Here is a 17,990-nt window from a genome sequence, read left to right as displayed (position 1 = left end):
GGGCATGTAGAGGAGGTCCTTGGGTGAGGATGTGGTGTGCGATGCCATGTTTGAGTATGGCAGAGGAGAACAGGAGAGAGAAAATGTCTGGAAACTCCAAAAGAAGTTTGGCGAATTTGTTGTTCGAGTACTCCATGGCGTTGAGGTGCGGGACATGTAGTTTGGCTTTTCCAAGGTGGGAAGTCTGGAAAGTTGAGGTGTTCATCAACTGGCGCCCTTTTAAGAAAACCATCAGTGAGTGGGCTCTGAGGAAATCGGCACCCAGCAACAGCCAGGACACAGCAGCAAGAATGAACTTCCATGTGAACTTATTGTCGCCAAATTTCAGGGGTATAGTCCATGTTCCATACATACAAATTGAACTGTTTTTCGCCACAGTAAGCACCAGACCCATGATCCTGGAACAGGTCTCATAGCCCGAAGGAGGAAGGACATTAACCTCCACACTCATGTTGACTAGAAATCTGCACTGGGAGAGTTTGTCCCAGACATAGAGTAGGCTGTTATGGTGGCCACCCGCCGTAGCCACTGACACGAAGTCGTGCTTGTCCGGGGGAACTTGCACCCTCGTCGTTGGTACTTGTGGAACCAAGGCCTTTGGGTGCGACACAGCAATAATTTCTGTGGCCTTGTGCCTTGTTGTTTCACGCACCACAAAATGTCTGCATAGAAGGCCACTGTCCTCATCAGCCAACATGAAGTGGATGTCTTCTGGCATATGCTCCAAAAACAAGGCCTATGGCCGTCTGCCAGTGCCAACATGTCATTCATTAACTCAGAAGAGGCGCAGTCCCCCAGGCCATTGATATGGAGGAGGTGTGCAGCTCGTTTGTGTCTTAAGAGACCATAAAACCAGAGAAGGAGAGCTTCATATTTGCCAAGAGCTGGTGGGTCCCAAAGGAAATCCACTACTCGACAGGCTGTGTCCTGGTTGAGGGCGCTTACCATATGATAGTACCTAGTGGAGTCCACTTTTACCTTGCGAATGTGGAACTGCGCCTCAGCCTGTCAAAACCAAACTTCAGGTTGAGTGGTCCAAAAGACAGGCAGTTTGAGTGAAACCAAAATGTTGTCCATGTTGGGTCCAAAATATGTTTGGGCCCATCGGAGTCACCAATGTAGCAACTGTGTCACAGTGCAAAATGAAGAATGAGAAAATGATCAGATGTAGTTGAGTCAAAGTTCAGTAAAAAGTCATTTCCTCAAACAGTCATGTGGCTTTTTAAAACCCCGTGCATTCCAAATGATATTATGGGATTGTGATGATATTACCTCACTTGGAACCTCCCGTGTCGGTTCGATTAAGTCTCTGGTGAGCCACCACATTCTTATAATAAAGGAAAGGTTGCACAGAATAGTCTTGCGGGTCCTGGTATTTATGAGAATGAGAGGGAACAATGGAAATTTGGTTGATCCTAAGGGATCGCAATCAGGTAGATATTTACTCTACTGCTGTTTAAAAATATTGACTTGACCATTTACGACAGATGAGGAGGTGCTTTTCTTCCCCAAAGTGTCACAAAGCTTTACCTCTCTTCTTCATAGGACAGTGGAAGCAAGTTTTTAAGACAGAAGATAAATTATTGTCAAAGTGAGAAGGTGCAATGTTACCACAGGGAGATGGGACAAAGATCTGAGGTATAGACAAGTCAGCCATTGGTTATTGATATCTGTAGATGGCTTAAGGAGCAGAGTGACCTATTCTCTTTTCTCAAATATATGGTCACATTTTCATATGTACTTGAACAAAATCACCTCTCATTCTTCTCAACTTCGTTGAGTACAGGGTTAGTTTGTTTAATTTTTCCTCATTCAACAAATATGTCATTTCAGAATCAATTCTGTTCGATTACTAGCCCAAGTATATCCTTCCTTCGTATGAAATCTAAACCTGTACACAATATTCTTGGTGTGGTCTCACCAAGGCACATGCAATTCCTGCAAAATGTGTTTGCTTCTACTGTTTATTCAAATCGTTTTGAAATGAAGGCAAACAAATGACTTTCCAATTACTTGCCATCCACATCTATACACTAATTTTCAGTGACTTGTGTACATGGGTCTATAAAATTCAACATCTTTCATTCTCTCAGCATTTTAAAAAAATATTCTGCTTTCCTTTATTTTTAAAGAAAAGGTAAAAAAAGAAAAGTAAACTAAAAACTAAATTTAATCTATCCCCTCTTTCTATTCAAGGCTATCTTATCAATTAATTTTTAAAAATCAATTAATGTGGAACCACTGGTGACCACCAGAGAACAGGCAATGAACCATCAGAACATACAATAATTGTTCCAATTATATAAAAATTCTAAGAATGGGCCCCGCAATTTCATAAATTGAAACTCTCTATCTATATTATATCTAATTTTCTCTAAATTTAAATAGGACATTACATCATAGGAGGGGATAAATCATCTTTCCATTTCAATAAAATTTATATTTTTTCCAAGATAATTTTGTTACTTTTGAACAATTATAAGCTTTCCAATATACGCTTTTTTAGCTATTTACAAATTAGATATTTTGTTGAGTCTAAGCTTTCAGATTTCCAACACTAATATTCTTGATCTGTTTTTTAATTTACAGTTTTATTTTCATGGTGGATTAACATCATGTATTTGTAATAATTTACAGCTGGGATCAAGAGCGATTGCAAACGAAATTTGAACTTACCATTTTCAGATGAAGATTGGTACTCTACTCTCATCTTGATTAATGATTCCTAATTTTGTGCAAGACACTGCTTATTGCAATTTAAGGTCATATGTCCAAACTTAAATTATGTCATTTTTATGCAGCTATTATGTGAGAAATGTAAAATTTTTGAAGCATCTCTGATCCATATGTTTTGGGAGTTCCCAAATTTCTGTAAAGACATTTTCCAAACGTTATCAATGATTCTTAAGATTAATTTGAAACCTTGCTCATTAATTGCTTTGTTTGGTTTTTCTCAGGATTCAGATAAACTTGTATTGGCATCTCAGGAAAAAGTTTTAGCTTTTACCATGTTGCTTTTCTATTTTTAAACTAACAAAGTCGATACCCTGCATTTTTCTTAATATATTTCATCTGCTATTCTCTTGCCCATTCACTTAGCCTATATCCCCTAAAGACACTCTGCATTGTACTCAGAATCCATACTGGTACTCAGCTTTGTATCATCACTCAACTTTGATTACAGTACACTTAACCTTCTCATCCAAATCACTGGTTTAGATCCTGAACAAATGAAACAGCAGTAATACCTGCAGCACCCAAAAAAATCACAGCCTCCCAATCCAAAGATAAATTCTTTATTCTTATTCCCTGTTTTCTGTTCAGAAGCCAATTAATTAAGTAATGTCAGGGAACCTACAAAATAAAAAATGGATCTGTCAGTCAACTTGGAATTATAGAAGGTGAGACATGTTGGACAAATCTTTTTCTCATGTTTTTGAGATTGGGATAAGCTGAAAAGCTTAGGAGGAATGATCTGGAACAAAATTTATCCATGTAGAGTGAAGAAACAACAAACTTTGCTATTGACATACTTCCAGGTACATTTACATGGAATCCAACACAACGGTGATGATGGAGAACATTATATCCAAACATAGACTGAGATAACAACAACACTGGAGGGAAATTGTGATTAGGAGAACTTTCCTGATCTATATGTTCTGGTCCACAATGGAAGTGCTCCATTCTGAGAAATGAGTCAGGTCAAATAGAATAAAAATTAGTAGGAAAACATTGAGGAAACTCTGATCATAACATCAAATGGTTTGAAATAACTGTGGAAAAGAACCCACTGGAAAAACACTGAAGTGGAAAAGGATCAGTTTCAAAGAGATAAGAATAGATATGACTGAGGTAAATTGCAATTGAATATTGGGAGACAATTCTGAACTTCCTCATATGTTTTTTTTGAAGGGTGGGAGGAAACCAGAGTCCCTAAAGAAAACACACGCAGACACAGGGAGAACAATACAAGCTTCTTGCAGACAGCACAGGATTTGAACCCAGGTCTGGTCCTGATCGCTGACGTTGTAAAGGCGATGCACTCTTCTTTGGCTTGGCTTCGCGGACGAAGATTTATGGAGGGGGTAAAAAAGTCAGCTGCAGGCTCGTTTGTGGCTGACCAGTCCGATGCGGGACAGGCGATGCACTAACCGCTACACTAACCATGTAATGATAGGAAAAAAAGGTAAAACTATTTCAGCTATAGATTAGATAAATTCCTATGAACCAGAAACCGAGGAGCATCAGGGCTCCCTGGCTGACCAAAAATTGGAGAAAGTGGCAGATACAAGGTTGTTAATACATGTAAGAATCAGGCTGATGATACAAGTTCAAAAGAGAGAAATAAAATGAGAGGCCACGAACATGAGAGAAGATTGGCAGTTCAGTGAAGAGTATCCAAAATTAGTTTATAGGTATAAAAACAAGCAAAACGTTACAAGAGAAGAAGGTTGATCAATGGCCAAAATGAGTACTTCACAAAAGTCTTCAAAGAAGATGCGATTGGAGTCTTGGCAAAAAAAAAATGTAGTTAAGACTGGGATGGACAAAAAAATGAATAAGGTTCCTGAAAGGCTGGCTACATTTTAACTGAATATAATTCTGATGGGTTGCACCATTGTTGAAAGGAAGAAGTGAAGAACCAAAGAGATCATAATCTTTCAAACAAATATCGATTCAGATTTCAGATCTATTGTCAGAATACATGACATAACATACAACCCTGAGATTCTTTTTCCTGTGGGTGAGGCAGAATTTCCATTCATTGGCAGTGCAAAAAAAAACTACTCAGCGTAGAAATGTAAAGAAATATAAAGAAGCTGACTGTGCAATGCAGAGAAAAAAACACAATCAATAAAATACAATAGTAAGTGTCCTTGAACATGACCTTGATCAAAATTAGTATTCCTTCATTTTTTTTGATCAGTGGTGCAGCATTTGAAATTTTTCAGAACTCAGATGCCAAATTTAAGTTCTTGGGAGTCACTATCTCAGAGGATCTTTCCTGAACTCAACACACAAATGGCATTGTCAAGAATGCACGTCTGCACCTGAGGTAAAACACAGAATTCTGTTGACACTGTGGTTTTGAAAGAACACACACAAAAGCTGGAGAAACTCAGCAGGTCAAACAATGCCTTTCACACCTTGATGAAGGGCTCAATCTTGAAATGTTGGTGATGTATCTTTACTGTTGTTACATAAAGGCACTGTTTGACCTGCTGAGTTTCTCCAGCATTTGTTTGTTGTTGAGGTGTCTGAAGGTGGAGGAGTAATAGCTGTTCCTGAACCTAGTGGTGCAAGTCTTGTGGCACCGAGACCTCTTTCCTGATGGTAGTAATGAGGACAGAGCATGTGCTGGGTGATGTGGATCCTTGATGATTGCTGCTGTTCTCTGATAGCAGCATTCCCTGTAGATGGTGGGGAAGGTTTTGCTTGTGATGTCCTGAGCTGTATCCACAACTTTCACGGGGCTTGCCACTCAGGGGTTTTGTTGTCCCAAAAGCAGAGCGGGATGCAACCGGTCAGCACATTTGACACCACACGTCTGTTGAAATTTGCCAGGGGTCATACCAAACCTCTGCAAACTCCTGAGGAAATAAAGGTGCAGATGTGCATTCTTGACAATGCCATTTGTGTGTTGAGTTCAGGAAAGATGCTCTGAAATAGCGACTCCCAAGAACTTCAATTTGGCATCTGAGTTCTGAAAAATTGCAAATGCTGCACCACTGATTAAAAAAAAATGAAGGAATACTAATCGATGGTTGGGAAAGCTCTGGAAGCAAAAAAAAAAATCAGGGACTGAAGTAACAGCCACTTGGACATGCAAATAATTAGAAAAAAACATTTGGTAAAGTCAAATCATGCACAACTTGATAAAATACTTTGAGGAACTGAGATGCTGCCAAGGAAGTGTTCCAAAGGCATTTGATAAAGGAGACAGCAATAGGCAAAATTGAAGCCTGTGGAATCAAAAGGGCTGCAGCAGCATATATAGAAAACTAGCTAATAAACAGAAAACTGCAGATAGGAGTGAAAAGTCATTTTACTTTTGTATATTTATATTGGAGTAATAATTTAGACTTCGGTAAAAAGGGCATAATTTCCAAATTTGCAGTTAATACCAAACTTAGAGGTACTGTAAGGAAGGTGACAAAAGAACACACAGTCAGGCTTGTGAAATGTGTGTTTAATGCTGAAAATTGTTCAAAACTAGATGGCAAAAAATGAGTTAAGATCATTTAAACCAGGGGGCTTAAGTTTAAAAAAGTACAAGAGCAGCTATAAAGGCACAGCAGATGAATGCCCAGACTTTTGAAAAGATATAAAAATCTTTGGAGAGGGATTGACCAAAAGGATTTCAGGAATGAGGGACTTGGCTACACAAATAGAGAAATCAGAGTTGTACACAAGGGAAAGAGGTGACTGGAAGAAAATTTACTGGTGGTATTTCAAACATGGACAGCATTGGGTGTTCTAAGGGACATGGGTGTCCTTTTTTTCAAATTATTGGAATTTAATGTGCAAGTACAACAAACTACACCGTGAGCAGGTTTAGTTGCCCATTCAGAGCCAGCTCTTCAGCGCTTGACGTCCTGTTTTGCGGAAACTGCCAAAATGTTTGGCCTGGAAGTCAGCCTGAAGAAAACTGAGGTCCTCCATCAGCCAGCTCCCCACCATGACTACCAGCCCCCCCACATCTCCATCTCCATCAAAACTCAAAACGGTCAACCAGTTTACCTATCTCGGCTGCACCATTTCATCAGATGCAAGGATCGACAATGAGATAGACAACAGACTCGCCAAGGCAAATGGCGCCTTTGGAAGACTACACAAAAGAGTCTGGAAAAACAACCAACTGAAAAACCTCACAAAGATAAGCGTATACAGAGCCGTTGTCATACCCACACTCCTGTTCGGCTCCGAATCATGGGTCCTCTACCGGCATCACCTACGGCTCCTAGAACGCTTCCACCTGTGTTGTCTCCGCTCCATCCTCAACATTCATTGGAGCGCTTTCATCCCTAACGTCGAAGTACTCGAGATGGCAGAGGTCGACAGCATCGAGTCCACGCTGCTGAAGATCCAGCTGCGCTGGGTGGGTCACATCTCCAGAATGGAGGACCATCGCCTTCCCAAGATCCTGTTATATGGCAAGCTCTCCACTGGCCACCATGACAGAGGTGCACCAAAGAAAAGGTACAAGGACTGCCTAAAGAAATCTCTTGGTGCCTGCCACATTGACCACCACCAGTGGGCTGATCTCGCCTCAAACCATGCATCTTGGCGCCTCACAGTTTGGCGGGCAGCAACCTCCTTTGAAGAAGACCGCAGAGCCCACCTCACTGACAAAAGGCAAAGGAGGAAAAACCCAACACCCAACCCCAACCAACCAATTTTCCCCTGCAACCGCTGCAACCGTGTCTGCCTGTCCCGCATCGGACTTGTCAGCCACAAACGAGCCTGCAGCTGACGTGGACATTTACCCCCTCCTTAAATCTTCGTCCGCGAAGCCAAGCCAAAGAAGAAGAAGAAAGAAGACAACAAACTAGGAAGATAAACCAAATTCCTTATACAGGTGCCTAACTTTTTATCTGGGGTCAGGCACCAACCGCAGTTCGGAATCTTCCAGATTTCAGAATCACTTTATAAGGCAGTCCCTTTAAGCCTGCCAGCCCAAGTTGCACTGCCATCTCTCCTGTCCTCCCTTGCTTGCCCAAGTCGTACTGCCATGTTCCACCCCTTATCCACCTGCATCATGCTACTGTCTCTCCCCTACTTGCTCACCTGAGTCGCGCTGTCACCTCTCCCCCCTCACCTGCCCCCATCGCGCTGCTGTCTCCCTCCCCCTCTCGCCTGCCTGCTCTGCACTTCCGTCTCTCTCTGCTGCCCCCCACACCGCCATCCACCTGCATCATACTACTGTCTCTCCCCTATTTTCTCACCCGAGTCGCGCTGTCACCTCTCCCCCCTCACCTGCCCCCATCGCGCTGCTGTCTCCCTCCCCCTCTCACCTGCCTGCGCTGCACTTCCGTCTCTCTCTGCTGCCCCCCCCCACACCGCTGTACTAGTGCCAGGGGAACGGCCCCCTCCTTAGTTCTCCTGCACCGGCACAGCTGTTTCAGATGCGTGGGGGATTATGGGTAGCGATGACAGCCATCGATCCCGCATTGAGCCACTGCCAGGCTGACTGAAAGTGCCACGGATAGGCACCAGTATACAGAGATTTAGAGGTGCTTAAAGTAAAAGAACGACATGGAATATTCCAGCATAAGTTGAGCGAGAATTACGCACGACGGGTAGGACAGTGACGCGGAGCACAACGGGCCGCATCAGGTCATATTTGGCGCCAAATTCCATCTTTGATGAGCAGGTGTCATTTACCCTAAAAAGTGTCAGCTTTTGGAGATTGTCGTTTTTCGGAATCTTGGATAAAAGGTTAGGCACCTGTAGTAAGAGGTTTTGAGTACAAGAGGAATGATGTTTTATGGCCCTGATTAGATCATACCCTCTTTCTTTGGCTTGGCTTCGCGGACGAAGATTTATGGAGGGGTAAATGTCCACGTCAGCTGCAGGCTCGTTTGTGGCTGACAAGTCCGATGCGGGACAGGCAGACACGGTTGCAGCGGTTGCATGGGAAAATTGGTTGGTTGGGGTTGGGTGTTGGGTTTTTCCTCCTTTGTCTTTTGTCAGTGAGGTGGGCTCTGCGGTCTTCTTCAAAGGAGGTTGCTGCCCGCTGAACTGTGAGGCGCCAAGATGCATGGTTTGAGGCGAGATCAGCCCACTGGTGGTGGTCAATGTGGCAGGCACCAAGAGATTTCTTTAGGTAGTCCTTGTACCTCTTCTTTGGTGCACCTCTGACACGATGGCCAGTGGAGAGCTCGCCATAAAACACAATCTTGGGGAGGCGATGGTCCTCCATTCTGGAGATGTGACCTACCCAGCGCAGTTGGATCTTCTTCCCAATTAGTGAATAACATTATCATGTTAGAGGGAATGTAAAAAACAAATTTAGAAAAAAAAATTAAATGGAATCTCATTGAAGATACAAAAATTCTGATGGATCTTTACAAGATATATGCAGGAATGTTTCCCCTGGATAGGTTTGTAAGTGATTGCCATTCAGAATCGAGGTAAAAAGATACGTCTTCACCAAGTCAGTACTGAATCTTTGGAATACTCTTCCAAAGGTAGCACATCTCAGTCAGTGAAATATATTTAAGAGTTGTATCAAATAGGGATTCAAGGAACTGGTTCAGATTAAGTGGAGTTGAAGTAAATGGCATGACCTTGATTTTATTGCATAAAAAAAAAACGCAGCCTATTCCTGTGTTTATTTATTGTGCTCTTATATCGAAAATTTGTAAGAGAATTCCAATATTTCAATCAGTTTTAAGACCTAGCCTCTTCTATTTAAGTATTCTATCATTCAAATGATTAAATTTAAAAATGCCATGAAATCACGTAATCTCCTCATACTTCACCTGTGGATTTGACCATAGCAACAGATATATGAAACTAGTTGACATCAAGGCTCTTTTAAGTATCCCACTTGATTTCGACAAGGCTGGTTACTGGAAGAAGCAATTTACCAAAAGGGAATTGACCAGTCTGGAAATTAATTATATAAGCAGCTGGTGATGATGCAGTCAAGCTGATGTGAATGCAGCTTGATATTTTAAATAGCCATCACAGAAGGGGGCATGAAGGATTGAGATCACATTTAGACAAACAATGCTTTCAGTACATTCTCGTCATGTTTGGTTTTTACTCTGGATGTCTGACACAGATACTTCAAATATTCTTTCCATGAGGAAAGAAAAACACTGATTTCAGATGGTTTTCTTCTTTAATTTCAATAATTTTCAGAAGCTTCTATGAAGTGGTCATCTGCTCAAAAATAGTAAATTGTTGCAAAATTTTATAAATAAGAAGCATCAATAAATTGAAACTGTAATGTTTGTTTCCTTGATAGATGTCTAACAAATGGACTAGAGATTGTGCTTTGCAAGCCACGAGAGTCTTTTGTTTCTAACAGCACTTCCCTTCTGTGTTTCCTGCCACTGAGCTCTTCCAAATGCAGCTGCTGTTATTGTTGGCCAAATCATCGCCATTTTCAACGTCCTCCTCTCTCCTGCTGAAGGGTCTTACTCGTGCTTGCCACATCACTAGATGAGAATCCGATGCCAGGATTGCCTTATTTGCATAAGTGCACCTCACTCTGGGTAGTGCCCGAGAAATGATAAATGATCTGGAAACAGATGCAATGAAGTTTCCTAATTTGATATGCAAAATAGATAGATTACAGATCTCGGCTCGAGCAGTATCTGTAGAAATCATTGAAGTTTGTTTGAAATTCTATTTTGTTCGTTTGACCTTGGGTTTCCTTGTCTGAAGAATCATTATTTTGAAGTAAATGCTACTGCTGCGCATGAACAGAGAAAAGTTCAGCTGATCCTCTGACCAGCTCATATTACAACGGAGTATTATAAAAACCACTATTCCTCAACCACAAATAGCCATATATTACTTTTTGCTATCACACAGATCGACTTCACCTCCCAATCACCTTGGTTGAATGGCTAAAAAAAATCACAATCATTTCTCCATTTTCTTCACACAATGGATCAAATCTCATGCCTCAGCAGCTGCACCTCATTCATCCCAAATATCTTCCTAGTTCTCACTCTTCAAGCTCTTACCTGAAGAAGGGTCAGTCGAGGACAGTAAAACTGTATAACTGCAAAAACAATCAATGGATCTTTGGGAGAGCGAGAGCAAAGGAATAATGTCAGAAACAGTTAAGGAAAAAAAATTAATTGAAAATATGAGCTGTTCACCAACTAAATAATTTTAATGTCAAAGGTTGATCTATTAATTAAATATTCAATCCTTGCTATTTGGCCTTTATTAAAAATCTGGCATAATCATTTATAGTAGCAAGTTGTTCTGATAATTCAAAATGTTAGCTGGGTGATGGAAAATACTTCATATTAGCATGACGCAAAATATTTTTCTAATTTTAAATGGCTGCAAACTCAGAGTTCCATGTTTTAAAATGTCAGTAAAATAAATGAAAAATTCTTAAACCAGTGTGTAGTAGAAAAATCAGATATGGACACATAGTTATGGCAGAAAGTAGGCAGTCTGCTCAAAAGGCCATCCACTTTTGCAATGAATTACCTGGCCTTTCCGAGAAGCAATACACTCTGGGGTTTAGCTTCACTCGGGAGGTCATTACTGAGATATGTGCTTTGCTGGCTCCAGTTTTAGAAGGATCCTCAGTGATTTCTACTACTCTGCCTTTGGCTGTTAAGGTTACAGGAGTCATTAACCTTTTGGCTACTGGCATTTTCTTTTACCAGGAAGAGATTACAAGTTGGACTGGACAAAGTGACAGAAACCTGGCTTCAAAAGCCAATGGTCTGATCTAGAAAGCTGTAATGTTCATATTCATTCTCCAATATTGTAATGAAACAGTTGTACGTGTTCAGCTTTGTCAGATTATTGTTGTGCAATCAGATAGAGACTTCCTTCCCCCCGACCACACACTAAAATATAGCTGTCAGCCAAATCTAACCGGTCAATAATTAGAATAGCAAGTCTATACCTTCAATGTCCATCTTTAAATTTGGTGGTGACCCATCTGGCATTATCAGCTACAACAGAGCTTACAACTAATTTTGAAAAAGCCAAAGTGAATATTAAGCAAACAACAATCTCAGTATGTTAAGTGACCAATTTACACCAACTCTGAATAAAGTATACGAATAGATGTTGGCTGAGCATTCGACAGATGGTCAATGATTGCAAAAGGAGGTAATATTCAATTTAAATACTGATTTAAATTCAACTGGGAGCATTGGGTGAAAATCCGAAAGGGAGTGGTGCAAAAATGACGACAGGAACGGCAGAACCAGGTAAAACTGGGGGTCGGGTCAAGAAATGAGCACGATCCTGGAAAAAATGGAAAATTTGAGTAAACTTTTCATAAATGTTGAAATGGTGATGAGATATGATGGAGAAAATTACCAAAATAAAAGAGATTGTTGAAGGCCTGAAGAAGAGTGGGTCAAGCAGTTTGAATTGATGAAAATGCATGAAAAACAGAGTTGGATAAACAAGGACAGTTTGACAAAATTGACTATATGGAGAACTTTAGTTGACGAAATAATGACCTAATTATTGGACTAAAGGAAGGAATTGAGGGAAGAGACCCAGTGAATTTTTTCAAAAATGGATCCCACGAGTGTTGGGAAAATCTAAATTTGGATTAAAAACTGCATATCAAGAGAGCTCACCAAACACTCGGACCCAGAAGAACTGGCGATCTGAGACGACGACCAGTTCTGGTGATACTTTTAAGCTATCAAGAGCCACATACGATTACTCTAAAGAAAATAATGGCCTGCCTGAGGTTGATCATGAAAAGGTACTATTTTTTCAAGATTTTAGCCTGACCTTGATTAAACAAAGAAAAGAATTTGAAGATGTAAAAAGACACTATGTGTTAAAAACTTGAAATACTTGATACATACTGCAACTTTGAGGGTCGAAGTAGCAGAAGGGAACCGACGACTTTCTGCAAGGTTTATATTAAAAAAATCAAAGTTGCTCAGAGAGAAGGCTGTGAAAATATTAATAATGGAACTAAGTAAAAGTACTGCGTTCTATTTTTACAAAACCATCTTGTATCTATTGTTTAAAAGTACATAGAAATGTTCATGGAGAGCTCAGTAAAATGGGGAAAAAATCTGGGAAAAGTGGTAGCAGATTGGAAACTCCGGTCTAAGGGGGAGAATGGCACCTGGAAAGAAGTAGCAAAAAAAGATGGCGCCAAAGGAAGAGGGTCTTTTTCCTCGAGAGATTCCGTGGGATTTCGGGGCTTTACACATACGTCACCATTGGGGCAGGAAGATTGTGTATTTTTTTTATAAAGGAGAAGGATCACTATTATATAAAGAGATTTTACTGTTAAAAAATACTGGTTTAGAGAAGAATATGGACAGAATATTAAAATTTATTAGTTTTAATGTTAATGGTCTTGGTATACCTAAAAAAATTAAAGGTAAATGTAGTCTTTTTAAAAGAAACACATTTTACAAAATTGGAACATGCAAAGTTAAAAAGATGGGTAGGGCAAGTAATATTGTCTTCATTTGGATCAAAAGCAGGAGGTGTAGCAATTTTAATTAATAAAAATATACCAATAATGATTAAATAGACTTTAACCAATCAAGCTGGAAGATTTCAAATGGCACACTGAAAAATTTATGCAGAATCATGGATGTTTATGAATATTTACACCCCAAATTATGATGATGAAGTCTTTATGAAGGATTATCTTTTTTAAAACCGCAGGGGAAAGACAAAATATATTGATTGGAAGAAATTTCAATTTTTGTTTCGATCCAAATTGGACAAATCAGCAAGAACAGTAACAAGGGCGAAAGCTGCAAAAATGACATTGTCATTTATGAAGGATTTAAATTTAATTGATATATATAATGGTTCAACCTTTACAAAGAGACTGTTCGTTCTATTCAAGGGTACATGATTCATATACAAGGATTAACTTATTTTTAATGTTGGCCCAGGTACAAAGCAGGGTGGTAAAAATGGAGTATTTGGCAAGACTTTTATCAGACCACTCGCCATTATCTTGTAATAGAAGTACTAAGCTCCACATTGGAATAGAGTTCACCCAAACATCGACTTGCATTCTGGTTACAGTCTGGAAGTGGGGACGCAAATCGATTTCACCTATAATGATAAGTCAATCATTATAGGTGAAATATACTGTACAAAATAAAATACGTATTTATCTAAACCGCTATATTGTACATACACATGTACATATACATACAGATAGATTTCAATTACATATATGTACTATGCTATAAGTTAGATGTACATTGTGTACCATAATACGGCTGGCAGCGCGATTGCTTTGTTTTGACGTTTAAGTCCACGTGTCAAATGAGTGATGAATGACTTAACTTCCGCTAAGATCCACCAAAGTCAGTTCCAGCATAAATTTAAATTTTTTTCCGCCCTAATGGTGACCTTGGACATTTCTACAATCAGACGTTACTCGATCAGGCGCAAGTCAAGGTACGGCTGTAGGATGAAAGTCAGCTACTTTACGAAAGAAGATGGAAGATAATATCTTGGGAGGCAGTTGTGCAAAAAGATTGAATTAAAAGGGGACAAACAATGCAGGTAATGAAAATAAAAATCCTTTAGTGAGTTTGTTTAATGAGTTTATTGCCATATATATTGTAAAATGTGAGGTTTTTCAGTTGGTTGTTTTTCCAGACTCTTTTGTGTAGTCTTCCAAAGGCGCTATTTGCCTTGGCGAGTCTGTTGTCTATCTCATTGTCGATCCTTGCATCTGATGAAATGGTGCAGCCGAGATAGGTAAACTGGTTGACCGTTTTGACAACCAACTGAAAAACCTCACAAAGATAAGCGTATACAGAGCCGTTGTCATACCCACACTCCTGTTCGGCTCCGAATCATGGGTCCACTACCGGCATCACCTACGGCTCCTAGAACGCTTTCACCAGCGTTGTCTCCGCTCCATCCTCAACATCCATTGGAGCGCTTACATCCCTAACGTCGAAGTACTCGAGATGGCAGAGGTCGACAGCATCGAGTCCACGCTGCTGAAGATCCAGCTGCGCTGGATGGGTCACGTCTCCAGAATGGAGGACCATCGCCTTCCCAAGATCGTGTTATATGGCGAGCTCTCCACTGGCCACCGTGACAGAGGTGCACCAAAGAAAAGGTACAAGGACTGCCTAAAGAAATCTCTTGGTGCCTGCCTCATTGACCACCGCCAGTGGGCTGATATCGCCTCAAACCGTGCATCTTGGCGCCTCACAGTTTGGCGGGCAGCAACCTCCTTTGAAGAAGACCGCAGAGCCTACCTCACTGACAAAAGGCAAAGGAGGAAAAACCCAACACCCATCCCCAACCAACCAATTTTCCCCTGCAACCGCTGCAATCGTGTCTGCCTGTCCCGCATCGGACTTGTCAGCCACAAACGAGTCTGCAGCTGACGTGGACTTTTTACCCCCTCCTTAAATCTTCGTCCGCGAAGCCAAGCCAAAGAAGATATTGTAAAATGTACAAATGCACCAAAATTCTTACTTGCTGCAGCCAAAATAAAACACAATAGTATGCACTGAATTACTGTATAGAAAGAGATTATGAATGCAAAAGATAGATAATAAATATTCACAGTGCATGCAAGAAAAAAAGTAGTGTTACAGTGGTGTAGACAGGCCTTTTTGTGGCACTGGAGTAGTTTATGATAAGGGGAGGTTCAAAGACTGACAGATGTTAGATAAAACTGTTCTTGAACCTTTTTGAATGAAGGAAATTTTTAAAGCTAAAATCAAAACAAATTTTTGGTATTACAATGTTATTTTATGGTGTGATGCCAAGGAAGTGGAAATAAAAGTGACACGGTTACCAAAATAACAGTTAAACTCCTGGTATCTGGCACCTATGGGGATTGGTAGATGCTGGATAAGTGAATTTTCCAGTTACTTGAGATTGCATGTTGTGTGATTGGCGAACTAATGGCAAGGCATGCCAATTTTCAAAAACTTCTGTATTTTTTCCTTATTTATTTTCACAAATTTTTTGCCAGTTGCTTGAGGCTGCCAGTTACTTTAATTCTGGATAACAGGGGTTTTTACTCGATATGAATTCTAACAGTAATATCTTCTTATAGAGGCAGAGAACCTGCAAAAATTTAGAATAATAATGCAAATGGCCCCCCAAGGAGTAAAATCCAAATCTACTTGTAACAATATGAATGATTAGTTTGAATCAATAAAAGCTGCAGCTCTCCCATGAGGGTTAATTTTGTTCAAGATCTTCCAAAACAGGAGTGTCAAGCAAACAGACAAGTAGGTGAATAATATCATGATTCCAGGTTAGCAGTGGAACTTCAAAAATCACATTTAGTTGAGAAGATAATGAGGGAAATGACAAGTGTCACATTACCTTTTCCAACTGCTGAAGTTGTGGCTGGAGTACATTGTGATAGTTGTGTACTTTGCCCATAATACTTCAATACACAAAGTATTGGCATGTTGATTATAAAATATTGACAAGCCCACCTCACTGACAAAAGGCAAAGGAGGAAAAACCCAACACCCAACCCCAACCAACCATTTTTCCCCTGCAGCCGCTGCAACCGTGTCTGCCTGTCCCGCATCGGACTTGTCAGCCACAAACGAGCCTGCAGCTGACGTGGACTTTTACCCCCTCCATAAATCTTCGTCCGCGAAGCCAAGCCAAAGAGAAGAGAAACTTTCATTCACAAAATAAAACCAGAAAAATAACTAAGAATAACTAAGAGAAAAAAGTTAACATTTTAGGTCAATGGTCTTTCATCTGAATTGTGACGTTAGAACTCAAATGCGTTTTACGTTGCAAGAAATGGGAAGATAAAGTGAATGTCTGTAATGGGATGAACCCCCAAGACAGATTGGCAATAGGAATACCAGCTCAGAGAGGGTGGTAAAGGCTTGTTAATTGTAGCTGATGGGTCTATAGAAGAATGAAAGCAGAGAGGAAATAAAAATAAACAATGCAAATAAGAGACACAAAATTACTGCCAATATTCAAATACAGAAGAAACAAAATATAATGCTGGAAATCATAGGCCCATTAGGCAGTATCTGTGGTGAGAGAATAAATGGCAAGTTAGGCAGCATCTACGGTGAGAGACAACAGAGTTCAGGTCCAGTTAAGCTAGCCAGTTCTGAACCAAACTAGAAAGACTACTGATGTGAAACTGTGTTAATTCTTGACAGTGTTGTCCTAAAAGAAAAGGGCAAGATGCTGTTTCTCAAGCTTATGTTCAGTTTTGTTGAAATATCACAAGGGGTGCAGAAGATTCAAAAATGGAATGGTGAAACAAATCAATAGGCAACTGGAAGCAGAGAGTAGAGCTTTCATCAGAACCAATTTCTGACCATCTTCAACTTGAAATATTAGCATTGTACTCCTTTCCACAAATCCCACCTGAATGTTTCCATTATACCTATATTATTTCATCTTACAGACTATACTTAATTTTATGTAAGATTTTTTTTTAAACATGGAGGAGACCTTGGCATGAGCAATGAATGCGGTGAAAAAAAGGCAAGCGAATCATAAATATACCTAAAGGAGAACCAGTGTACCTTTTGACCAGGCATAAGCTAAGTTAGCAATGAATTCAACAATTTCAGCTAACCAGCCTTTGCAATTCCTTTGGAGTTTCTGAGGTGAGGTGAAGCCACATTTGGAGTATAGTATGCAATTCTGGTCACTGCATCACAGGAAGGGTGAGGAGTCTTCAGAGGCGTAGAAATGATTCACCCAAGATGCTGCATGGATTAGAAAATATTGGCTAGAAGGGGAGGTTGGACAATCCTGGATTATTTTCTCTGGAGCATTGCAAGCATGGATGGGTTAGATCAGAGGTGTCAAACTCAAATTCACGGAGGGCCAAAATTAAAAACTTGGACTAAGTCGAGGGCCGAACTAAATATTTATTGAAAATTTTCAACAACATCTGCATGTTTTCTCTTCTTTCAACATATGTAATGTTAAACTTTTTCTTATTAAAATAAATGTTTAATAATAGTTTTGGATAAACTCTTTCCAGAAGCATTAACAAATGAGAAATAAAATATTCAATAATAATATTTCTCTATAGAGGATTTGTCAAATGTTGCTAGTGTGCTGTCGAATAGTAAAATCTGAGGGCTATTGAGAATGTGGGAGAATAACATGATTCCTGAAACAATCAAATGGGTGACTGATTGTGGGCATGAACTCTAGCAGGGTTATTTGCCATGCCCTTTTTCCATTGGTACAGATATCCTTTGATTTACACACTTTTCAAGTTTTATGCCTAATGAGCTTGTATCCAGGTGCAGGACCATTTTTAACCAGGAATATATTTATCACTGTGACAT

At 40.1% G+C, this 17,990-nt stretch overlaps 1 protein-coding gene across 8 annotated transcripts in view; it reads right to left on the bottom strand.

Moving 5' to 3' along the window:
- znf423 (zinc finger protein 423) overlaps positions 1-17,990 on the bottom strand; it is a 403,631-nt gene that overhangs the window by 284,750 nt on the left and 100,891 nt on the right. Inside the window, exon 1 of one of the 8 annotated variants that reach the window (XM_069901639.1) lies at positions 10,707-10,752. The exons of 6 other annotated variants lie outside the window; for them this stretch is intronic. The gene's annotated coding sequence lies outside the window, so the exon portion shown is untranslated. Of the gene's footprint in view, positions 1-10,706; positions 10,753-17,990 lie in introns of those variants that run through there. One more of the 8 variants, XM_069901634.1, reaches the window with a different exon arrangement.

The sequence above is a fragment of the Narcine bancroftii genome, chromosome 10 (assembly GCF_036971445.1).
Source record: "Narcine bancroftii isolate sNarBan1 chromosome 10, sNarBan1.hap1, whole genome shotgun sequence".
In the NCBI taxonomy this organism is placed as follows: Eukaryota; Metazoa; Chordata; class Chondrichthyes; order Torpediniformes; family Narcinidae; genus Narcine; species Narcine bancroftii.
The sequence above is the reverse complement of the archived record's forward strand: the minus strand, read 5'-3'. Positions and strand labels throughout refer to the sequence as shown.